The sequence below is a fragment of the Apium graveolens genome, chromosome 10 (assembly GCF_009905375.1).
Source record: "Apium graveolens cultivar Ventura chromosome 10, ASM990537v1, whole genome shotgun sequence".
NCBI classification, from domain to species: domain Eukaryota; kingdom Viridiplantae; phylum Streptophyta; class Magnoliopsida; order Apiales; family Apiaceae; genus Apium; species Apium graveolens.
In genome coordinates, this window is record NC_133656.1 from 49,227,283 (window position 1) to 49,253,290 (window position 26,008).

Genomic DNA, 26,008 nt, shown 5'->3' on the forward strand with positions numbered 1-26,008 from the left:
GGGGATTGAAAATATTGAGGGAATTTCACTAAGTTTAAAGCTTTTATTAAGGTAAAAAGCTTTCACTGATGTTTATGTGTTATGTTGTTGATTTTTTGTTTTTGTATTTTCTTTTATGTGTTAGGTTTATGTATTCAGGGTTTATTTTGTGTTCGATTGGGTTTTTTTGTGTTCGATTGGGTTTATGCATAATGTGTGGGTATGGGTTTATCCATAACGTTTATGCATGATGTTTATGCATGAGTTTATGCTTTCACTGTAGGATATTAAAAAGAGTGTATATTTATGATGTTTATGCAGAATGTTTATGATTGGGTATGTGTTTTTATATGTTTATGACTACCTTTTGTGTAATAACTTTATGATTTTGTGTTATGGTTTTGTAAATTACTCATTAGACAGGCCTTTGCTATGATATGACTGCCCTTTGGTAATTACTCATTAAATTTTGTGTTATGGTTTTGTGATTTTATATGATTTTGTGTAATAACTCATTAGATAGCCCTTTCCTATGATATGACTGCCCTTTGCTAATTATTTTTCTAAATTTTGGTTACATGATATGCGTACATAATACTATAATATGATATGTTATAGTATTATAGTATTATATAATGCTCCTATATCGATAGTGATTATAATTAAGCTCCTTACATGTCTATTGGTTTATAGGTATAAATAGTATTTTGAGATATATTGTATATATTTTTATTTTGGGGAAAGTATTTTTATATATACGATAATACTACATTGATGTACATGATTTTATCGATATGGTAGATATTAACATTATGATGACTTTATAGGTGCCACCTGTTGAATCTGTTAGCGACTAGATTTTAGAAATGGAAACTAATAATGATAATAAAAGCTGGATAGGACTTCCAAGATATGAAGAAGAATATAAAAAGGGGATAAAAGCTTTTGTTGGTAAAGGCATTTAGCCTTTTTTCCGTTGGTGATGAATTGAAGTGCCCCTGCAAAGATTGTGATGATCGTAAGTGGCATCGTGTATATGTAATTTATGATCATCTAATATGCAGGGGACCTTCTCTGTCACATGTCTAATGGATTTATAGGATTTCAGGAGCCAAAAATAGGACCAATTTTAGGGACTGTGAATCGGAGACTGCCTTCGGGGATAATTTACAAGAGATGTTCGATTGTATGGGTAGGAGGTTTCAGAATATAGAAGTAGGACCAAATGTGGAGGCTAAAAAATTTTATCGCCTTGTCGAGGAGGAAAAAACCCGCTATATCCGGGCTGCACAAATTTTTCTCGGCTAAGTTTTATGATTCGGCTTTACCATTTAAAGCATGTTCATGGAATTATCGAGTCAGGGTTCAGTGATTTATTAGTTCTAATTAAAGAGGCCTTTCCCGAAGCCAATGTACCTGTATCGTTTACTGCTTCTAAAAATATAATCAAAGACTTAGGTCTTGATTATCAGAAAATACATGCATGCCCCAACAGTTGCATGCTGTATTGGGGCAAAAATAATGATAAAATAGTTTGTGATAACTGCGGTGTTTTGAGGTGGGTTTTACAAGAAAAGAAAGGGTATGCTGCTAATGATGATCCGAGGAGAATTATTAACAAGGTGACAACAAATGTCATGAGATACTTTCCCCTTAAACCTAGGCTGTAAAGAATTTTCATGTGCAAAAAATTTCTAAACTCATGACTTGGCATGCAACGGGACAGATAGAAGATTGGAAGCTAAGGCATCCGGCTGATGATAAAGCTAGGAAGATGATGGACGCTAACTACCCTGAATGTTCTTCAAAAATTCGAAATGTAAGACTAGGTGTAGCTGTTGATGGATTTAGTCTGCATCGTACAATGAATTTAAGTCATAGTATATGGCCTATTGTACTAGTAAACTACAACCTCCCTCCTTAGATTTGTATGAAACAAGAAAACTTAATTCTTTCGACGTTGATATCGGGTCCAAATTCTCCTTTATACAGTATCGACATATATATGCAACCATTAATCACCAAGTTGAAAGAGTTGTGGGATATTGGCATCCAAACTTATGATGCCATGATTGATCAAAACTTTAATTTACGGGCAGGGGTGCTCTGGACCATTAGCGACTTCTCGGGCTATGCTATAATGTCCGGTTGGAGCACAAAAGGTAATTTAGCGTGCCCGGTCTGCCATTACGAGACCTGCTCAGAATATTTGAAACACAACCGAAAGATGTGATATATGAGTCATTGGAGGTTTCTTGATCCTTCCCATAAATGGAGGTTTGACAAGAAAATATTTAATGGGGCAATTGAGACGAGGAAGAGTGCAGAACCGTTGATGGGAATAGAGGTTGAACAACTGTTAATTGGGTTTAAAAACCAATTTGGGGAAAATAATAAGAAAAAAAAGCGTGAAAGTGGCATCCCTTTTAAAAAGAAGTCTATTTTTTTACTTGCCTTATTGGAAGTATAATACAATAAGACATAACCTCAATGTCATGCACATCGAAAAAAACATTTGCGACAATATATTAGGTACCTTGCTTAATATTAGTGGCAAGTCAAAAGATCATTTGGCAGCTCGATTTGATTTACAAGAAATGGGAATAGGGAAGTTCCTTCATCCGGTGGAATCTGCTAATGGGAAATCGTATGAAATTAGTGCAGCCGTCTTTGACATGTCAAAGAAGGAGAAAGAAATCTTTTGCAAGGTATTGAAGAATGCGAAATTACCTTGCGGCTATGCCTCTAATATCAGTCATTATGTGCACACAAACGAGAGGACACTATTGGGGTATAAGAGCCATGATGCGCATTTTATACTTCATTACTTGTTGTAATTTGCTGTGAAGAAATCAGTCAAAGCTGATGTTGCGAAGCCGTTGATAAGATTCAGTGCATTTCTTCGAGGTCTATGGAGTAAGGCCATTCACTTGGATAATATCAGGAGGCTGCAAGACGAAATTGTCGACATCTTATGTGAATTTGAGATAATTTTCCCCCCGCCTTTTTTGATATCATGGTGCACCTCCCCGTTCATTTGTGCAGAGAGATTGAATACGATGGACCTGAGCACCTTCGCTGCATGTATCCTATTGAGTGATATCTTTTCAAATTGAAAAATTATGTCTGTAATAAGGCCAGACCAGAAGGTTCAATTGCGGAAGGCTATTTGGCAGAGGAGTGCGTTACATTTTGTTCAAGGTTTTTGGGTGGTGAACCGTTAACTGATTTTGTAAAATGTCCAACAAATGCAGAATATCATATTGGAGGTAGAAAGAATAAAGATGGCAAAGTTATTCAATTGAAAGATTCAGTTTGGAAAGCTTGTCATACTTACATTCTTTTCAATTGTGGTAATAAGGAAATTGAGACATTGATTGAGTAAGTTATTTACTCCCTCCTTCATTTATCGAACTTGTTTTCCTTTTAAACTATTTGAATATGATTCTTAACTTAATATTTTCTTAGGGATCACCATGCGTTAGTGGCTGTTGATTCAAATTCAAAAAAAATACAAGACAGAACAAGCGCACTCCGAAGATTTCTGGAAGTGGCTAAAAGAGGTGGTGGGGAAAAGGGTGGAAATTTAATCTGATTTACGTGCCCTTTCTTTGGATCCTAATCGAACGGCCATGAGGTTCAGTGGCTACGTGGTAAACGGATATCGTTTTCACACAAAGAGTAGAGATTCAAAATGCACAACCCAAAACAGCGGTATTTTTTGACTGCTGAAATGACAAGTTTTGCGAGTTCGAAAGACGATAATCCGAAAGTCGGGGCTGTCAGTTACTACGGATGAGTTGAAGAAATTGTTAAAGTTGATTACTGGGGAGTTTATGCAGTGGTTCTTTTCAGGTGCACTTGGTACCAAGAAGAAAAAGATCCATATGGTCTTACCAAGGTTAATTTTAACAAGACCATTTGCAAATCAGAACCGTATGTCATAGCATCGCAGGTGCAACAAGTATTTTATATGGAGGATCCGACTGAGTGGATGGTGTTTCATGTCATAAAAAAAATATCGAGGGAGTGGTGTGATGCTGAACAAGAAAATGCTTATGATCAGAATGACGACCATCATGATATCGACCTTGGGCATGAAATTTTTACCGAAGATGGTGAATTTAGCTGGTTCAGGGATGATATCCCTAAAACAGAAATTCACATTGAACAAAATGAAGAAGAACATGTAGTTTGATAATGTTATATTTTAGTTAATTAAATGAGAACCTCTGTACTTCACAACTTTCTAAATTAGTTGCCTTAATTTTCTGTCCTAATTCACTTGATATGTCCTAATTAGGTGCCTTATTTTTCTGTCATGATTTAATTACTTTTTTGTCGTAATAAGTGTCCTAGTTTATATCTTGTAGTTCTTTATATTTATTTTTGCTCTATTTTTAAGTCCTGATTTAGGTACTTTTTTGTCGTAATTAGTGTCCTAGTTTATTTCTTGCAGTTCTTTATATTTGTTTTTGCTCTATATTTGTTGTAATTAGTGTCCTGATTTAGTTACTTTTTTGTCCTAATCTAGTTACTTCATATCTGTTGTTGCTCTAATTTTGGTGCAGAAAATACTAGCTAATTTACAATTACTTGTGCCTCGTCTAATCATCTTCTTTTAAATTTATGTAGGATGGACGAGAAACTGATAACTGTAGTACTGCACTATGATGGAATCTTCAAGAACACTATTTTTTCTGATGGAAAGACCTCACCAGTAGCCAGAGTACCAACTGAAGAATTTTCGTATTCATTTCTTATGGAATACGTTAAAGATTATTTAAAATTGACAGAAATTGGAGGAGTATATACGAGAGATGACAGCGGTTGGAAGCTTTTGACCAAGATAAAGAACTGCTAGAGCTTGTTGATCGATGTGAAAATGATAGAGAGATGGATCTCTATGTTGACACTGTGGTCGACAAAGGAGTCGAGCACTCGGTTTAAATGCAGCCATACGTAATTGTACGTCTGAGGAAGAACATAATTACAGGTATTCTAATTTTACATATCACTTGTACACATGTCAAGTTTTGATGTCACTACTCACTTGTTTTACATATTAATTGTACAAACTTTTTTATAGGGCCATCCAAGGAGGGAGTGAAGCGCAAGTTCGTGACTGCTCACCAGCTCCAGCAGCAACAACAAAAAAAGAAGAAGGCAAATCAGAAAGCACCTGACCTGCCGAGGAGGATTTTATCACCTCGACAATGTAAAAAGCAAGCTGCAAGGACTCCCGAAAAGAAAGAACCAGTGGTTAATAAAAATGGATCAACGTGGAGAAAATTGAATTTACAGGAAGGCAAAAGTGTAGCGGAGACTGACAACGTTGTTGAGGTAATAAAATTTTAAGAATTTTGATGTCTAGTATATATCTTGAACAAGTGATAATGCAGCTTCTTGGTACGAATGATTTCTTGCAGGCACCCGCACAACCATTACCAGCAAAGAATCCTTACGAGGAAATGAGAGATAACCGGGTGCTCAAAAATAGAGCTAAGCTTAAAGAACTTGGCTTGGATAAGTATTTGCCTGATCCTAATCCACCAACAGCACAGATAAACAAGAAAAAAGATCAAGTTGAAGAGGAATCGGATGAATATATCTTGGAACATGAGAGCGAGGAAGAAGATGAAGATTCGTCAAAGGTAACGCTTGTTTCAGGATGTTAATTGTGCGAACTGATAGGCTTGACTTGTTCAGAACTATATTGTATTTTCTTGTAATGGTCATAATATAACATGATATGCTTGTGTAAAAATTCTAGCATCTTGTAATGGTCATAACTATAAATTAGGAACATAAAAAATAAATAAAATTTACACATGTTAACAAATTTTGAACTATAAAGAAATTAGCTTAATATTTGTATAAAATGGGCATATAAATGTACTTGTATGTATAAAATGGGCATAACAATTTACCTGTATTCTAAGCTTAATATTTGTTGCATTAATTCAGTTAGCATTTTACAATTTATTATAATTTTACTTTTATTAAGACTGCGATAAAAAAGCAAATACCACTGGCCCCAGGACCTGTTCTCGAGCCAATGATGTGAATTTATACGAGAAGGATCCCGTGCCTGCAGCTACCTGCAAAAAAGCAAGCAAAAAAGACCCTGCCAAGGAGGGAGTGGAAAGTGCATCTGCTTGAAAGCTTGTAAATCCGACATGTAGTAAATTGTTAAAATAATATGGTGATATTGAAAGTAGTTCTGTTGCTGCTTATGTCGCACTGCGCGAATGTCAAAAGCAAAATCTGGAACTTGAGGCAAGGATTGAGGATGTCGGTGAATCAAGTTTACCAAATGTTGATGAAGGCGGCGAATTGGGTAATTAACATATAAGCATGATAATTTCTATATTGTGCGATAATTAGCATTTATAGGGCCAAAATTGTGTATTGATATTTCTATATCATGTTTATACCTGGACAGCTCCTAAAAAGTTTCGAGGAAGATCAAAAATGCTAAGTTCACGGAAGGAGTAGTAATGAAAAGGTGGTCTTTATATTGAGTAAACGAAATCAACCAATTAGAGATAAGAAGGTTACATCTAAGCTAAGTAACTTTCTTGGTACGCTGGTCAAAGATCATTTTTCGATTGCTCATGTTAACTGGAATGTTGTTTCACAAGACCTAAAGAAGAAAATGGTGGAGTACACTCTGGTAGACATTTTCACCTAAACCTAACAATCTTTTTCTGTTTCATTTATTTGCATTGAAATAATGTATTTTCTGTTTGACACATTGTAGTAAAGGTATGATATCCCTCTAGGAGGTTTAAAGTGGATAAACAAGACACTTAATACTTGCTGGAGAGTGAATAAGTACGGGTGAAGAAGGAGCATTACACAAAATATGACTCCGATGAGCTACGGATTGAAAACAGGCCTCTTGAAATTTCTCTTGAGGATTTTAAGTTGTTGCTGAAGTATTGGGCAGATGAAGGAGTTCAGGTACTCTTGACACCCTAACACGTATATAAAAAATAAAATTAAACTTAAACTGTCAATTTGCTTCATGTATAAGAGACACATAAGTACATTCTAAGTAGAGAATTAAATTGTTTTTTGACAGTCACTTGCAAAGGATAATTCAGCCCGTCGCAATTCTTATGTTGACCCACACACTCTCGGTCATAGACCTCTTGCTGCTGTTAGATAAAAAATGATATGGAATCATTTAAACTGTTAAAGAAAAAATATTCAATTTAGGTGCCAAACTAGTCTGACATTACTCTGTACATTTTATTTGTATATTCTAGAAAAACAAAGACCCAAATTTGATGTCTCCATCAGATGCTAAAATGTATTTAAAAAGCCGCAAGCGCAAACCAGGGCGCAAGTACAAATCAAATAGCGAAGCCATTGAAAAGCGAATGGTAAGCATATTTCTAGTGGTAAATAATAACCCTGAATATGTTCTACCTTTAACAAATATATTGAAAATTTCTATTATAGAGTTCCATTCTAGAGGTGCTGGAAGAAGGGAACGATGCAAACGAGTTGCTTCCCAGTGGCAGACATGGACCAGATTGGCTGGTGGGAAGGAGAGGTGATATGGTCGGCTCGGAAAAAGGTCCTACTACTCCACAACCTTCTTCTACTGATTTGAAGAAGATAACTCAAGAGCTGGAGGCTAAGTTTAACAGAAAGCTCCAAGATAAGATGGCCTGGATGTTAAAAAACTCGGCGAGGTGAATCTGGTTAAGAACATTGATGTTGGAAACTTTTATGCGACCGAGTCAATTGATCATGATGAGAATGACAGTCCTTTTTCCAGTGGAACTCACACTCCAGGCACTGAAGGCACTCGAGGTCAAGGCACTGAAGGCAACACAATTTAAGTATTTTGTAATCATCGAATTTGTTTTATTATAATCTCGTAACTAGTTTCGTTATTTTAACGGTTAAGTAGTGGTGGTTGTTTTGGTTGGTGAATAGACTTTGAATGTAGATTGTTTTGGTGTAGTTGTTTTAGTTTGTGGATGGAGTTGAGACTTGGTGGATGGAGTTGGGAGTAATTTGAATGGTCATGTAGTTGTGGTATGTTTGGGACTTATATTATGGGATTCTTCTGAAAACAGGAATGGCATTTCAAAAATTTATATATTAACTGTTACATTAGCCTAATTTACAGTTACAATATCTTTCATTTAGTGTTACATAATTATGAAATGTGTGTTATATTATTATGGAATTTATGTTACAATAGATAAACATAGTGTTACAATAGGTTGTGTGGGCCCAACAGGTGGGCCCCATTAAGTGGGCCCCACAGGTGGGTCCCAGCTGGGCCCCCCTGTAGGGCATACATTTAAAAAAAATCGATCAAGCTATTGTAACACTAATCATGTGTTACATTTGGACATTATATTGTTACAATAGGGCCCTATTGTAATGCTTTTATTGGTGTTACAATAGATAAAAAAGTGTTACAATAGAGGGTCTATTGTAATGCTCACAGATGTAACGCCCCCTAGTGTTACAATAGACCAATTGTAATACTTTTTTGGCCTATTGTAACACCAGGAGTGACATTACAATATGCCACTTATGGCGTAGTGAGTAAAGAAGCGAGTGAAATGGCAAGACCCTCTGGAACCAAGACTGCTAATCTTAATCCAGGAGGAGAGTTTTGAGTTACCAGATCAGGTTTCACTTGAATAGTTCTTGTGTGTGTTTAAATAAAATGGAAATAGTTTTAAAATATGTTTATACTGTTGGGTTTATAATAAAATAGAGATGTTGTAAGAATTTGAATTTGAAATGTAATAATAGTTGTGTTATGTTCTTGTCTTCATACCTTAACGTTAAAGATCCTGAGTAGTAGTAGAAAGGGGTTAGATGTATGTTTATATATTTATTATACAGGTTATTTATGTTGATAGTTGGCAAGTAACTCCCAGATCTTGACCTCAGATTTAGAAGGCGTTACAAATCTCCTTCTTCATGTTTGGCCACCAGAAGCTCTCCTTCAAATCATGGTACATTTTCGTACTCCCGGGATGGATTGAAAATCCTGAATTGTGCGCTTCTTGTAAAATCTCATGTTTCAGCTTTGTAACATTCAGAATCCGAATACACGATTAAAATCTATGTAAGCATTTATCATTTTTTTGAGCTTTGCTTTCTTCACCCGTTAATTTATAACTTCCATGCTCCAATAATTGTTCTTGACATTGATGAATATTTCCTAGTATTTCTTGTGACACCTGGTAAATTAATTAGAATAATATATGAGTATATATATATATTATGTGTAATAATGTGAATTCTCGTGAATTATGTACATATGTATATTTATTCTCTTGTGTGGCAATTTGATTCTTGTGGATTGCGTATGTGTACGAATACTTAGATATGAGAATTTTACGCTTAGACGATTAGATAAAATTGAGATAGTGATATATTATATTTCAAAATTTTAGTTGCATAAAAATTGAATTATTTGCATGCTTAAATGGCTTATTGTTCAAGCATTAAATCTCATAAAATTCCTTTAAAAAAATATTTTTTGCTCGAAAATTTTGGTGGTACTTTTATAAAATTTCTAATATTCTAAAATATTTTATGGTATAATTTTTGTGATTTATGAAGTTATAAATTATTTATTAAAAGTCTTTCTTTTAAATCATGCTTTAATTCTAGAATAATAGTTATTGGATTACTATAGTGCCCTTGTATTCAAATTCTCACACAATAGAGACTAAGGCTATGACCGACAATTCACACCCCACTAACGCATTTTGACGAACCAAAAGACTTATCTACCCTTGCATGCATTAGTGCTCAAGCATGGCAAAAGGATACAATGGACCTCTCTCACTACTACTACCATTCTAAGAATTTTAAAAGACCAAAGTTCAAGTTAGTGCTATCATTTTTCCACCCACCACCACATCTTCACCCCCTCCCTCCTTGCTTCATTCGGCCGAGAACAAACCCCCCTTCTCGCATTTTTTGTCATTTCTCAAACTAAACCAAGCTAAAATCTTACTCACCTTGTGATATCTCTTTGATACTTGGAAGTTCTTGCAATTTGAGGTAAGCTTATTAAGTGCTTGTTGTGTTCTTGGAGCCAAAGGTTTAGACTTTGATTCTCATGAGTCTAAGGTCTAAAACCATGGTGGCTTATAGATATGAACTTGATATGGTCTTGGAGAAGTGTTTTACTTTTATTTCCTAAGTCATAATTTTGTTCATAAACATTTGGCAATGATTTCTTAAGAGATGAATATTTAGAGTGTTGATCTTGAGAAGTTTTAAGAAAAATGACCATGCATGTTGTTTTTAAAAGTCTTGCTCCTTAAAATGTTGTTTTATAAAGTTTAAACTCTTGAATGCCATGTTTTCTTCAAGATATATTAAGTTCTAGCACTTGCATGTTGGATTTAGCACTTGCATGTTGGATTTAGCACTTGCATGTCAGTTTACAAGTGATTTTCGAAGTAAAAATCATACTTGATGATTTTGTGCTTTGGTACTTGAATTTTTATGAGATGCATGCTATGGGTTATGTTATAAAAATGCTAGTTGGAGTATTCCATGATGATAAGTGATTATATTCAGTAGATATCAAGTAATTATTTTATATATATAGTTCGAATTTTGCTTAAAATCTCGAAGATATGAAATTGCCATTGTAGTTGCTTCTCTTAACCGCTTGAAAATCGATTTTTATGTTAAATAAAATGTGAATAGACCTTGTATACTAGAATTCAGTAGGTATTAGTATATTATAGGACTTGGTTGTTTAATTGTTTTTTGGTTTTGGTTAATAAAAAGGGAGTTAAGGTGGAAGGAGATGCATTAGACACTTAGCGGCAGATTTTGCACCATAAGTTTATGATATTTTAGGTGTGCATTGTTGAGGCCTTGATATTCCCGATCTCAGTAGAGTTAGGAATTGGTATATACATTAATCCAGTATCTTTATATTGAATAAAACATGTATTGGGGTAGGTGCACAAGCATAAAACCGAGGGGAGCTCAGAACAGGGCAGATTTGGTGTAAGTCCACATTTGAGCCATTATAATCATGCTTTAAGTTAGGCATTCATTGGGACTTGGTTTATATGAGTATAATGAAGTCTAAGTAAGCTTATCAAGACATTTAAATCAATAAATGAATAAGATAAGTGAGTATTAAGTTGGTAAAAACAGGACAGTTTGGAAATCAGTGGAGACGGTCTTGTGTCAACTTCCACTTAAGGCCTAAAGAGGCCTGAGTGAGGTCTTTGAGTCATTCTAACTTTGAGAGTCAGTTTAGAGTCTTATTAACCTTGGACAGTTGGTATGGAGTGATGGCCCAAGGTGGAAATGAATATTTATGCCAAGGCACATATGGGGTGCCAAAGTGAGCACTCGGGAAAGTTTAGTATTTGTATTGATTTTGTGAGTCATTTGAAGTGAGGCCTAAGTGTGCCTTATTAATTATAAGTTGAGTTGAGGTCTGTAGAGGTGAATTACGAGTGTTGGTCATAATACTTGTGTGTTACTTGGTCAATTGCATAAGGATCTAGAAAAGCAAATAGAGTTTAAGTATGCACTGTTAACTAGATAATAATTGCCATGTCATTTCATGTTTATGTGCTTATATGGAATATTGATGCATATATTACTTATAAATAATTAAGTTTATGTGGATATATATATATATACTAGTGATAATAGGGTAGGTATATGTATATTAGAATCTTATAATTAGTAAAGAGTTAAGGTATAATTAGTGATGAGGTCTAATATTATATGTAGGTTCTGGAACTGAGAAAGGGAAGACTCGTGCCATTAAAATCGAGTAAATTCCAAATCGAATAAGAAGGCAAGTACTCCTGACCCTTTTATTGTATTGTAAATATTCTTATCCTCGACTCGTAAATTCCTACAAATGCTTTTGTTCGTATCTTATGATGATTTCCATGCTTTTACCCACAAATTATAAATATTGCAAATGCTTTTATTTTTAACTTGTAACCTTGCTAGTGCTTTACCCTTGATATATTCATCATTTTATTAATTCCATTAGACCTTATGAACTAAATTCCTTGACCATTCCCTAGTGCAAATCGATAGTTGTTACAATTCCCTCCTTGGCATCCATGTTATAAAACGAATAATTATTTAAAACAAAATAAATGTTTTCTTGACTTAGTGGATTGGACATACCCGCAAGTCCCTTTCACACTTATTGATAGGATTAAATGTTGCCTAGGGATTCCATTATATTTGAGAACCCAGCGCGGTTCGGGATTACTTCGCGACTGATCACCGGCTGTAATCCGTAGCGTCCTAAAATGAATTTTTGAAGATGTTTTGATTATAAATGTTATGGATCAAAAACTAAGGTATATTAATTTCTGTATTTATTACTAAGGAATGTGAGCTTCGAGGCTCGATTTGACTGCTCTTGTGCTTCGTGACTCAATCTGCCTTAACAAGATGCCTACGTACCTTGCTGATTGCCGAGGATCAAGTCAAAAAACGTAGTTCTAATTTGTGGGGTGAGGCCCCTTATATAGATGTTGGGAGTCCTTGAATTGGACTTGGGTTAGGAGACTTGGTGGTCAAGTCTCAGAATTAAAATGGACTTGGGAGTCCTAAAAAGTAGGAAGCTGATTCCTTATCTCATCAGGTTCCTTGCCGGTCAATCTACAAGGATTTATTTCTCCACTAGGATTCATCTTATAAGCTGACTTATCCTTTATTAATTAATTATGAAATTAATTAATATTCAGGGTTTTGGACCTTCTCAAATGGGCCTAGCTGTTGGCTCAATTCTGATATGATTAATGCAACATTAATTACATACCCGGGCCTTATTTTCTGTTAGTCCCTTAACAATATAGCAAGAATTACAGAAGGGGGGTTGAATGGAATTTTTAAACCTTTTTCTCGAAATAAAAACGTTCAACTCGAATATAGATATAAGTGTTTTGATTAGCACAATGCGGAATAGAAACTTAATTGAATCAAAACATAAGTAATTAAAAATAAGAGTCTTTAAAAACTTTCTGGTGGATTTAAACAATTCCACCAGAGATATATAATATATGTCGAGAGAACTCTGTGTCCAAAAATGCTCACAGCTGCTTATAAATTGAACTACTGAGAATATAGGGAAATGCTAAAGATTCCGTTTAGAAAGATTTCTCTGTTTTTGTATCTCAGCTCTCTTATTTCTATTTGCTACGTTCTTGGTTTATATATTACCAAGATTACAAAGTCAAAAAGACTGAATAAATATATAAACTATCAGTCTTAAGCTTTGCTACTTTTCGTCCTCTATTACCCAGTTAATGGGCTTCCACAGTAGATTTGTATACATCTCGACGGCTGTGCTCAGCTTTCACTGTTCAACTGCTATTTGAATTCTTTATATGATCATCCGTTGGACTTTATGAACATCCGTTGGATATATGATCATCCGTTGACTTTCTGAACATCCGTTGATGGCTTCATTGATAATCCGTTGACTGCTATATTAAACATCCGTTGATAGTCATTTGATCATCCGTCGATGGCTTTGTTAATCATCCGTCGGTAGCTATTTTGGCACTTGACTTCATTTCACTTATGCAGTATTACAAGACATCATTTATATACAATTAATTAACCTATTCTGCATATCTAGTTAAAGTCAACATGACTTATGGGCTACTACAGAATATATACAAAGATGTATACAGAACTCTGCTACAGACTCATTATTACATAAGCTACTCACTCGATGGATAATAAGTCAACATCCATCGGGACTATAATGAGTTATCCGTCGGGACTATAATTCTTATCCGTCGAGTGCTACATTATTTCACTAAGTAAAATCTACTTAGATGTTTTGTTTATGAAATCATCAAGTACACAACATATGCACAACAATCTCCCCCAATTTATGTCTACTGGAATTGTAGGCATAAATTAAGAGATACTTGATGATAACAAAACATCCTAAACATACAGCTTTAAAGACAAGTAGATAATACTGAAAGTGCTTCAAATAATCAAAATGTACAAAGTTTGGCTCCTAGTCATTTCAAGATGCTCCTCTAGCATGAGCAGATTTTTCTAGTTTCTTGAAGGTCTGGATCTTCTTCCAAGCTTCCTGTTGTTTTCATCAATCTGATTTTGGAGCTGCCTGTGGAATTCCAGATCATCAGATTCTGAGAGATCTGGCTTTTCTTGCATTTCCAAGAGAGTCTCATTGCTAGAGATACTCAATTGGTCTTCTAACCTGAAGAATCTTCTCACACCTTTGTCATCTATAAACTCCATCAGCCAGTAGGGCCTTAGATGTACTCTTCTCCTTGTGTATGGGATGATTAAAGTCTTTGGGAGTGCATCTTTAGCTCTAATACTCCTTAGTTCTTCAATCTTCTTCAATACTAGTCTTCTTGCAGTGACATTGAACCCAAAGTTCTTCTTGAAGGATGAATAAACTTTAATCCGTACAACTTGGCTCTCTTGAAGAATCCTGTGAAGTGGCCACATAATCTCCTTTCCTCCTTTGTACTTGAACACTAACCTTTCAGGTAGGTTTCTGTATGCATCAATTCCCCTCACTTCATCTAGTTCATCCAGATAAAGATTTAGATCTGAAAACTCTTTGATGTCACACAAGTACAAGTAGTCTCCCATGTTGACTTTGGGTTAAGCTTTAACTATTGATTTGGATTTGAGAGGTGACAGCTTCACTTTCTTGACTGTCCTTGACTTTGTCCTTTTTGGCTTGCTAAGGATTGGTAAACTGAAGTTAGGAATTGGTATGTTATCCCACTCTATTGGCTCATCCTTGGGAACAATAGGTTTACCATGAATATTCCTGTAGGGATCCACCACCCTTATATCTTCAAATACCACAGAGGGCTTTGATGTTTGAGTTGTAGCTGGTGTGGGTACCTTAGGAAATTGATCTTCCAATTCTTTGTCAACAATATCCAGTTTCCTTTTTGTTCTTCTAGCCAATTCTTTCTTTCTTGGAGATTTCTTCTGTTCTTCAATTTGCTTCTTTGATTCAGCAGCTTCAGATGGTTGAGAGGGAATTTGTTGAGATGAATTCACAGCCTGTAGCTTGGCCAAGATAGCAATTTGCTCTTTTTTTTGTTTAGTGTTCTTTGCATCTAGAGCAGCTTGCTTCTTTTCCTACTTTAAGCTGGCTTTTTCTTCTCTCTTTGCTTGAGCAAATTGTGGAGGTCCAGCTACCACACAAATTTCCTTTCCATTTCTGAATATCTTAGCAATTCTCCTTTTTGAAGCTGAATTAGCTGGATCTTTATAGAAGACAATTGATCTTGACAGAAGCTTCTTCTCATCAGGCTTGGGTGTCTCATATACAGTGTCCAAGGGGTTCTTCAAAGATGATTTTGGATAGTTTGCCCTTGGTTTAAGAATTATTTCAGCCTTTGTAGACTTGATGCAGGAAGATTGTCCTCTTTCCAGATAATTCATGCTCATCTCATTCACACTGATTTGCTTGACTTGATAGTGATGGATGGATGACTTAACTGGCTCCTTGACAAGTTCAAACTTTTTATGTATCTCCTAATCAATCTTCTCCCAGTTGATCAAACTCAACTTTCCTTTCTCAGCAACTTTCAAGTTTGCTGCTGCTGCTTTAATTAGATCTATACAATCTGCAACTGGTGGCTTGGAAATAGTAATTGAAGGTACAATTACTTTGCTGATTTGTACTTGAAGTTTCTCCCCCTCACTTGGTCCTTTCTCCCCCTTATTTGGTTCTCTCTCCCCCTTTTTATTATCATCAAGTTGAGGAGTTGGGCCTTGTGCTTTAGCCAGTTGCATGAGAAGATTTGTCTGAGACTGTTGATTTTGAAGAAGGATGACCACAGAATTCTCAATAACTTGAACTCTATCTTCCAGCTTGGCCAGCTTCTTTTCAGAATCTGATTCTTTCCTCAGTCTCAGTAATAGATCCTGAATGGTACCATATGGCATGACTGAATCCAGCTTCTCAGAATTGTAGGTCTTCAAGTCAGCTATATCCTTTTTGAGTTCATCCACACTCAGATTCTGTCTTAATTGTTGTATCTTCATGAGATGTAGAGAATCTAGGTGAGCTTGAAGAATAGCCTTGGTACCAGCATCTGAAGTTTCCTGAAGGGCCTTTTGAATAGCCATAACCTGCTTGACCAAGGATACACCAAATTATCCTGGTGTAGATTCCTTTGTCCATGCCCATTCAGGTAAATTTGGAACAGAACTTGGGCCTTTATCTCCCCATAAGTTCATGCTTCCATCCAAAGAGACAGAGTCATCATCATTAGAATTTACTTCAAATTCTTCAGATGGCTCACCAGCTTGAGAAGGCATCCTATTGACAGCAGCTTTATCTCTTTGAAGAGATTCTGAAGTGTGTACTAAGTTCAAAGTCTGTTCTGCCTCCATATTACCCTGAGCAGCCAACAGTTGATAGGCTGACACAGGGTGAGTAAAAGTGTCAGCATCCAAGGAAATGTTATCAATTACAGCTTTGTAATGTTGCTGAAATTGTCTTTCCTTTTCAGCATCATCAACAATCATTGACTCACTAGCAATGGCTGGATCCACCCTTATAGCTTCTGTACCTGCTTTTCTCTCATATTCTCTCTTTTGTTGCATCAGGGTCTCACCCTGGCTCCCCACCCTCACACCCTCACCTTCACCTACTAAGGTGGGACTCCTCTCACTCACTTTTGCCAATCCTGAATAAATGGATTGCTGATTTTCACTCTTTTCCTCTCCTTTTGGCTGGGAGCAACCCAGCCTCTCACTCAATACACTCTCCTCTCTCAGTCCTAAGAGTGACTGTACAACCACTAAATCTTCTACACTTGAAATAAGTGAAGTTTGAAGTTGTGCAGAGATACTCGACAGATAAGTGATATCCATCGAGTGAGTGGTAATGCTATCCGACGGATAACTGCTGTTAAGCTTATCCGTCGGGATATAATCACTACTTGACGGATGAGCAATATCCATCGAGAAAGTAGAAATGAATGAGATGGGAAGAGAAACTATTGTTGACTCTGTGTTGATTGAAGATATTTGGGGCACAGATGTCACAATAGTATCTGAAAGAATTGGCAAGTGAGCCAACAAATCATCTAAAAGATGATGCTCACTTGCACTAGATTTTGGCTTCCCCAACAGAGTTAAAGAAGGGGAATCAGGAATTGAAGTGTTTATCATATCCACTTCCAGAGAGTTTGTTGGTGAGTATGGTGTTTCAGATGCTTCTATTATTAGAGATTTTGGCTGTGACTCCACATTTATTGGAGCCACATCAAACTGAATTTGAGAGAGTGCAGGGACTGTGTCTTTAGCACCAGTTTGCACTGTGTGTGTGCCCTGTGCATCCCCAGAGGTTTTAGATTTCTTCTTTCTTGTGTAAGTTAGGGTGAGCTTTTGTCCCTAACCCTTTTGGCATGTGCTCTTGGCTGAGAGCTTTGTTCAATAACTGCATCCTTTTGGGAGGATGCAGCTAGAAGTGAGCTTTTATCCTTTTTAAGCACTGCAGTTTGTTGGGAAACTGCAGTGTGGTTAGGCTGGGATTCACTCAACTCTCCATCCTTATTCTTGGGGTTTCTTTGATGTTCACCCATTCCCTCGCCTGACTTTCCCTCCTTCACAGTCCCCTCTTTTTCTTTTGTGGATTTTTCAACTGGCATCTTTTGAGAGATGCCAGAGGGGGTTTTCTTTGATTTAAATTTGGAAATTGTAGAGGGTTTGGAGGCTTTGGTAGGCAACTGTTTGGTCATTGGCACAATTGCCATAGCTACTCCTGAAGTCAAAGAAATAGTGGAGGTTGGAATAGTTGTATGGATGGATGAACTTACCTCACTTACCTGAGGTGTCTGCATTACAGGAAAATAGAACATTGGCACATCCCTGTGATGGCTGGCTCTTCTCAAATCTGTAATGAGTCTTCTCTCTTGAACCCAACAAGCCATTTTGTTGTTTGGGTTCTCAAGCACAATCTCTTGACATAGATGGTTAGCCAATAACATGAAAAATCTAGCATAAAACACATTCTTTCCTCTTTTAGCTAACTCACCTAGTTTAAAACCTAACTCAAACAAGACAAGGTCACTGAAATTATAAAATTTATCTGTAACTAGCATGTATAGCATGTTAAGCATGGAAATATTCACTGAATCAAAATTACTGACATTTCTAGAGAAAACTTTAGTAAACACATCACACAAAAAACTCCACCCCTTCCTAAGACCCAATCTCCTAATATCACTTAGTTTAGTAGTAGGAAGTGCATAATGCATGGAATTAAGCATATTGATAATATCAGTGTCATTGTGTGGTGAAGTCACATTATTATCAGGAATTTTAAAACATGCTTTTATTACATCACTATTGATACATAACTCATTACCTTTGATGGTTAGAGTGATGGTCTTGTCAGCAGAGTTGTAGATAGCAGTGGTCCACATCTCTTCAACAACTTCACAGAAGATTGTGGGTGACTCCAGCATGGCGTAATTTAGCTTGCAATTCTTCACAAAGTCCATCATCTTGTGATAGTCCTCTGATTGCTGAATACCCTTATTCACCAAAGAAGTGAAGTTGTTCTTCTCATAAATGAACCCAGTTTGAGACATAATCTTTACTACAGGTGCCATTGTTAGAGAGTGAAAGCTTGAAGAGAAAGAGAATATTTGCTTGAGAGAGAATGAAATAAAAGCAGTTGAATTTGAGAATGATAAAAGAAAACAATTGCAATGAAATAAGCTTTTATACTATCTCAAAAATAACTGATAAAAATAATAAAGTAAAGTAAATTAACCAATAGAAATTGCCTAAAATAGCCGTTTAAAAGTAAACTGTAAAAATTCCACCCATTATCCGTCGTGTAATGCTTACAAACTATAAGTATACTCGATGGATAATGTTTAGGGAATTAACGGCTGAGATTTAGACAATTCGACGGATGAGGATAAACTGATATCCGTCGAGACATAAAGTATTCCAGAAAAATATTTGACTTTTATTAGCAAGTAGTATATCGACGGATGAGGGTCATCCGTCGAGATGCAAATTTTGACTTAGCCAAAATTTCATCCATGACTTAAAAATCAACTAAATTTCTGGCTATATTACAACTTACAAAATAACTCAGATAAATTTAAGAGTAATTAAGCATACCTAACTCACTTACCAACCTTGAAAAGGTGGATTCATCCAGTGGCTTGGTAAAGATATCTGCAAGTTGCTTCTCACTTGGAACAAAATGTAATTCCACAGTACCATTCATCACATGTTCCCTTATGAAATGGTACTTGATGTCTATGTGCTTTGTCCTTGAATGTTGCACTGGATTTTCAATGATGGCAATTGCACTTGTGTTATCACAGAAAATAGGAATCCTCTCAACTTGCAATCCATAGTCTAGCAATTGATTTTTCATCCATAAAATTTTGCACAACAACTTCCAGAAGCAATATATTCAGCTTCAGCTATAGAAGTAGAAACTGAATTTTACTTTTTACTGAACTAGGACACAAACTTGTTTCCTAGAAATTGACAAGTTCCTGTTGTGCTCTTTCTATCAATTATACAACATGCATAATCTGCATCTGAATAACCAGTTAGATCAAAACCAGAATCTCTAGGGTACCAAATGCCAAGGTTTGGTGTTCCCTTGAGATATCTGAAAATTCTCTTAATAGCTATCAAGTGAGATTCTCTAGGATCAGCCTGAAATCTAGCACATAAACATGTAGCAAACATTATATCTAGCCTACTAGCTGTTAAGTACAGAAATGAGCCAACCATGCATCTATAACTTGAAATATCCACAGACTCTTCAGTAGTGTTCAATTCAAGCTTAGTTGCAGTGGTCATGGGAGTTTTTGCAGATGTGCAATCCATTAGATCAAACTTCTTTAAAAGATTAAAAATATATTTAGTTTGACTAATGAATATTCCATCACTAACTTGCTTAAATTGTAAACCAAGAAAGTAAGTTAGTTCTCCCATCATGCTCATTTCATACTTACTTTGCATCAATTTGGCAAACTTTTTGCAAAGTTTCTCATCTGTAGAGCCAAAAATAATATCATCTACATAAATTTGAACAAGTATACTAGAGCCATTAACATTTCTGAAAAATAAAGTTTTATCTACAGTACCTCTTGTGAAGTGATTTTCTAAAAGGAACTTTGATAAAGTGTCATACCAGGCTCTAGGTGCTTGCTTCAGTGAATAAAGTGCTTTCAGAAGAAAATAGACATATTCTGGAAAATTTGGATCTTCAAAACTAGGAGGTTGACTAACATATACTTTTTCCTCAAAATCTCCATTTAGAAAGGCACTTTTGACATCCATTTGATAGACCTTGAAATTGGCATGGGCTGCATAGGCTAAGAAGATTCTGATGGCTTCAAGTCTTGCAACAGGAGCAAAAGTTTCATCAAAATCTATTCCTTCTTGCTGACAATAACCCTTAGCAACCAATCTAGTTTTATTCCTGATTGTTATGCCATTTTCATCCATCTTGTTTCTCCATACCCACTTGGTGTCTATTGGATTCTTTCCTTTAGGCTTAGGTACCAGCTTCCATACATTATTCCTTTCAAATTGGTTTAGCTCCTCTTGCATAGCTAAAATCCAATCAGGATCCAACAAAGCTTCTTCTCCCTTCTTTGGTTCTTCCTTTGACAGAAAGCTGCTGTATAGACATTCTTCCTGAGTTGCTCTTCTTGTTTGAACTCTAGAAGAAACATCACCAATGATAAGCTCAAAGGGGTGATCTTTTGTCCATTTCCTTTGTTGAGGTAGATTAGCTCTAGATGAAGAGACCTCATGATCGTCTTGATGTGTGATTGAGTTTTGATTTCTAGAAACTCCCCCTGAGTATGTGGATCTTTGATTTGAGAAAGGGGAATTTTCTATAGGTGATCTATCTTGACTTCATGCTCCTCTTGATAACCCGACGGATGGTGAATTTTGAGTACCGACGGATGAGGCAGGTTGTCTTCTGACGGATAACATAAATTACCTTCCGACGGATGAAGCATTATGCAACTCGATGGATGTTGAGTTTTGTGCTTCATTGGTGGTATATTTGTCTGCATTATCCTTAGACACTGTTTCTTGATCACTCTCATCATCACTGTCATCACTAACCATCTCCACATTGTCGAATTTGAGGCTCTCATGGTAATCTCCATCTATCAGTCCTTCAATCTTTTTATCATCAAACACAACATGTATAGATTCCACAACAATGTTGGTTCTTAGATTGTAGACTCTATATGCTTTACCAACAGCATATCCAACAAAAATTCCTTCATCTACTTTAGCATCAAACTTCCCATTTTGATCAGTTTGATTTCTCAGGATATAGCATTTGCAGCCAAAGACATGAAGAAAGTTTAGAGTTGGCTTCTTGTTCTTGAATAATTGATAGGGAGTCATGCATCTTGCTTGATTAATCAGAGAAATGTTTTGAGTATAGCATGCAGTATTTACAGCTTCATCCCAGAAATATGTTGGTAGTTTAGATTCTTCAAGCATTGTCCTTGCAGCTTCAATAAGTGATTTGTTCTTCCTTTCCACTACTCCATTCTGTTGTGGAGTCCTTGCTGCTGAAAACTCATGCAGAATCCCATTTTCTTCACAAAATGCTCTCATGACAGAATTCTTGAACTCAGTTCCATTGTCACTCCTGATTCTTCTAACTTTGAAATCAGGATGATTATTGACTTGCCTTATGTGATTGATGATGATTTCACTAGCCTCATCTTTAGACTTTAGAAAATGTGTCCAAGAGAACTTTGAGAAATCATCTACAATTACTAGGCAAAATCTTTTCCTTGAGATTGGCAATACATTGACTGGTCCAAACAAATCCATGTGAAGCAGTTGCAAAGGCTCTTCAATTGCTGAATCAAGTTTCTTCCTGAATGATGCTTTAATCTGCTTCCCTTTTTGGCAGGCATCACACAGTGCAGCCTTTGTAAACTCCACTAGAGGAATGCCTCTTACTAGTTCTTTCTTTACCAGCTCATTCACGGTCTTGAAGTTTAAATGGGTAGCTTCTTGTGCCATAGCCAACTTTCATCCTGACTTGCTTTGCTGAGAAGGCAAGTTACAGATTCTACTTTGGATGAGCTGAAATCAGCTAGATACACATTTCCTCTTCTCACACTAGTGAGAACCACTTTGTTGCTTTGAATATTAGTCACAACACATGCTTCTTTGTTGAAGGTTACTGAATTGCCTTTGTCACAAAGCTGGCTGATACTCAACAGATTGTGTTTGAGACCATCCACTAAGGCAACCTCCTCAATGATGACATTGTCCATTGAAATCAAGCCATATCCCACAGTATAACCCTTGCTGTCATCTCCAAAAGTAATACTTGGGCCAGCTCTTTCCTTAAGCTCTGTGAACAGGGTAGAATCACTAGTCATGTGTCTTAAACAACCACTATCCAAGTACCAAAGATTCTTTCTGTTTCCCTGCACACATCAAAATCAAATCAAGTTGATTTTGGTACCCAAGTTTCCTTGGGTCCTACCTTGTTAGCTTTCTTCTTCTGTTTCTTAGGTCTTATCTCATTTGACTTAGGAATTTCAGATTCTTCCTTCGTCATTTGGGTTGGACCTTTGAAACCATTCAATACAACAGAATTATCATGCATATTATGGCTAACAGGAAATGGCATGCTTGGTGTAAACATGTTATTCCAGTAAGGCATGCTAAATGGCATTTGAGGCATACTATATGCATCATAATATGGATTAGGTGCAAATGGCATATTAGCAAACTGTGCATTCATGTTCTGTGTAGGAATATCATTAACAGGCATGGGAGGCATGGCATTCATGTTAGGAAATTGAGACTGAACAGACATGGGAGTAGGCATGACAGATTTGCAATTAATAGACAAATGATTTACACTACCACACTTGACACAGATTTTTCTAGGAGCATATTTATCAGGTGTGTAGTTATTGTGTTTGTTAATCCCTACTTTACCATTCCTATTGTTTTTCTTTTTAGTCTCTGTTTTTACCTCAATTTTCTCAAGTCTGTCACTTAACTGTTTGACAGTCATGTGACCAACATTAGCCTTTTTCCCTTTCTTAACTTGACTTGACTCTCCTGAAACAAAGTTTTTAGAAACAGACCCATACTTCTCATTCAGCTTGATTAGTTTGGCTTTGCTAATGGGTTTGCTCACAGGCGACGGATGAGGATTTTCATCTTTCGACGGATAACACTTTTTGTTATCCGACGGGTAGTCCTCATCATCCGTCGAGTCTACATCTGTTAGCAAACCATCTACCAAATTAGGTTCTAGTTCTACATCTATTAGCAAACCATCTACCAAATTAGCAAACCATCCCTGGATGTTTTCCATGCTTTAATCACCTCTTGTTCACGCTCGAGCTGCTTCTTTAAAATCTCTTCCTTTTTCAAGGACTCAGTTAATTCCTCCTTGGCAATCTTACACTCAATTCTTAGTTTCTCAAAATCAACAAACTAAGACTCAAGCACATTATTCCTCTCACTTAAAAACAAGTTGTTTTCTTTGATTTTAGCATTTTCTTTAGTAAGAGACTTAAGTATAATACGCAAATGATATAATTCCGTAGACATGTCATTTATGGCATCATTACACTCAGCTTTAGATAAATATGCAAGGTTTGTAGTAATTACCTGATTGCTTGAGGAACTAGTATCTGTTTCATCAGACTTGGCCATTAGGGCTAGATTGACATAGCTGACATCTTCATCTTCATCCAAACCATCTGATGCCCAGTCATTCTCTTGTGTAATAAAAGCCCTTTCCTTTTGTTTGAGTAGATCAAAGTATTTTTGCTTATAATCCACAGACTCAAACCTTTTTTTACTGGAATCTGACTTTCTACACTCATTTGCAAAATGCCCTGCCAAGCCACATTTGAAACATTTGAATTTTGACTTATCCACCATGTTTCTATTTGGCTTGGCTGCTCCAAAGTTCTTCTTGAATTTGAGCTTGGCAAATCTCCTGGAAAGAAATGCTAGGTGCTCATCAATGTCCTTCGTGTCATCTTGGCTCAATGAATCTTCATTTTCTACTGCAAGCCCCTTGCCCTTGTTCTCACAGACCTTAGAAGTTGACTCAACAGCTTCCATCTTCACTTCCTTCTCCTTTTCCAAATCAGCAACTAGTGCAATGGATCCTCCTTTCTTCTTTCCTCTCTCCATCCTTTCATCCTGCTCTATCTCAAGCTCATAGGTGTTCAGGATGCCATACAGTCTCTCCAAAGTAAACTCCTTATAATCTTGTGAGTTTCTTAATGAGACTGTCATTGGTTTCCATTCCTTTGGAAGAGATCTAAGGAATTTCATATTAGAGTCTTTAGTCTGATATATTCTTCCATGCAACTTAAGAGCATTTAGTAGTTTTTGAAATCTACTAAAAATGTTAGTGAGTGACTCACTTTCCTCATTGTGAAAATGCTCATATTGCTGAATCAAGAGCTGCATCTTATTTTCTCTAACTTGCTCAGTGCCATCACAGATTATCTGTATAGTATCCGAGACTTCCTTGGCAGTTTTGCAGTTGATAATATTGTCAAACATGTCTGGATCAACTCCATTGAACAGAATATCCATGGCCTTTTTATCCTTCCTGACTTGTTCAATATCAGGATCAGACCATTCGTGCCTTGGCTTGGGAACTGATGGCTCATTTCCTGTTGCAGCTCTCATTGTAACATGAGGGCCTCTTTCTATGCAGTCCACATAGGCCTCATCTTGAGAAAGCATATGAAGATGCATCTTTACCTTCCAATGATGGTAATTATCTTTATCTAGAAAAGGAATCTTGACTCCAACATCTTTCTTGTTCATCTTTCTGAATTGTTTTGATCTTTAAACTCTTTGTAGATTAAGAGCTTGCTCTGATACCAATTGTTAGTCCCTTAACAATATAGCAAGAATTACAGAAGGGGGGTTGAATGGAATTTTTGAACCTTTTTCTCGAAATAAAAATGTTCAACTCGAATATAGATATAAGTGTTTTGATTAGCACAATGCGGAATAAAAACTTAATTGAATCAAAATATAATTAATTAAAAACAAGAGTCTTTAAAAACTTTCTAGTGGATTTAAACAATTCCACCAGAGATATATAATATATATCGAGAGAACTCTGTGTGCAAGAATGCTCACAGCTGCTTACAAATTGAACTATTGAGAATACAGGGAAATGCTAAAGATTCAGCTTACAAAGATTTCTCTGTTTTTGTATCTCAGCTCTCTTGTTTCTATTTTCTATGTTCTTGGTTTATATATTACCAAGATTACAAAGTCAAAAAGACTGAATAAATATAAAAACTATCAATCTTAAGCTTTGCTACTTTTCGTCCTCTATTACCCAGTTAATGGGCTTCCACAGTAGATTTGTATACATCTCGACGGCTGTGCTCAGCTTTCACTATTCAACTGCTGTTTGAATTCTTTATATGATCATCTGTTGGACTTAATGAACATCCGTTGGATATATGATCATCCGTCGACTTTCTGAACATACGTTGATGGCTTCATTGATCATCCGTCGACTACTATATTAAACATCCGTTGATAGTCATTTGATCATCCGTCGATGGCTTTGTTAATCATCCGTCGGTAGCTATTTTGGCACTTGACTTCATTTCACTTATGCAGAATTACAAGACATCTTTTATATACAATTAATCAACCTATTCTGCATATCTAGTTAAAGTCAACATGATTTATGGGTTACTACAGAATCTATACAAAGATGTATACAGAACTGTGTTACAGACTCATTATTACATAAGCTACTCACCCGATGGATAATAAGTCAACATCCGTCGGGACTATAATGAGTTATCCGTCGGGACTATAATTCTTATCCGTCGAGTGCTACATTATTTCACTAAGTAAAATCTACTTAGATGTTTTGTTTATGAAATCATCAAGTACACAATATATGCACAACATTTTCTTCCCTATCATTTGCCCCCCAACTTTTGGGAAACAGTGA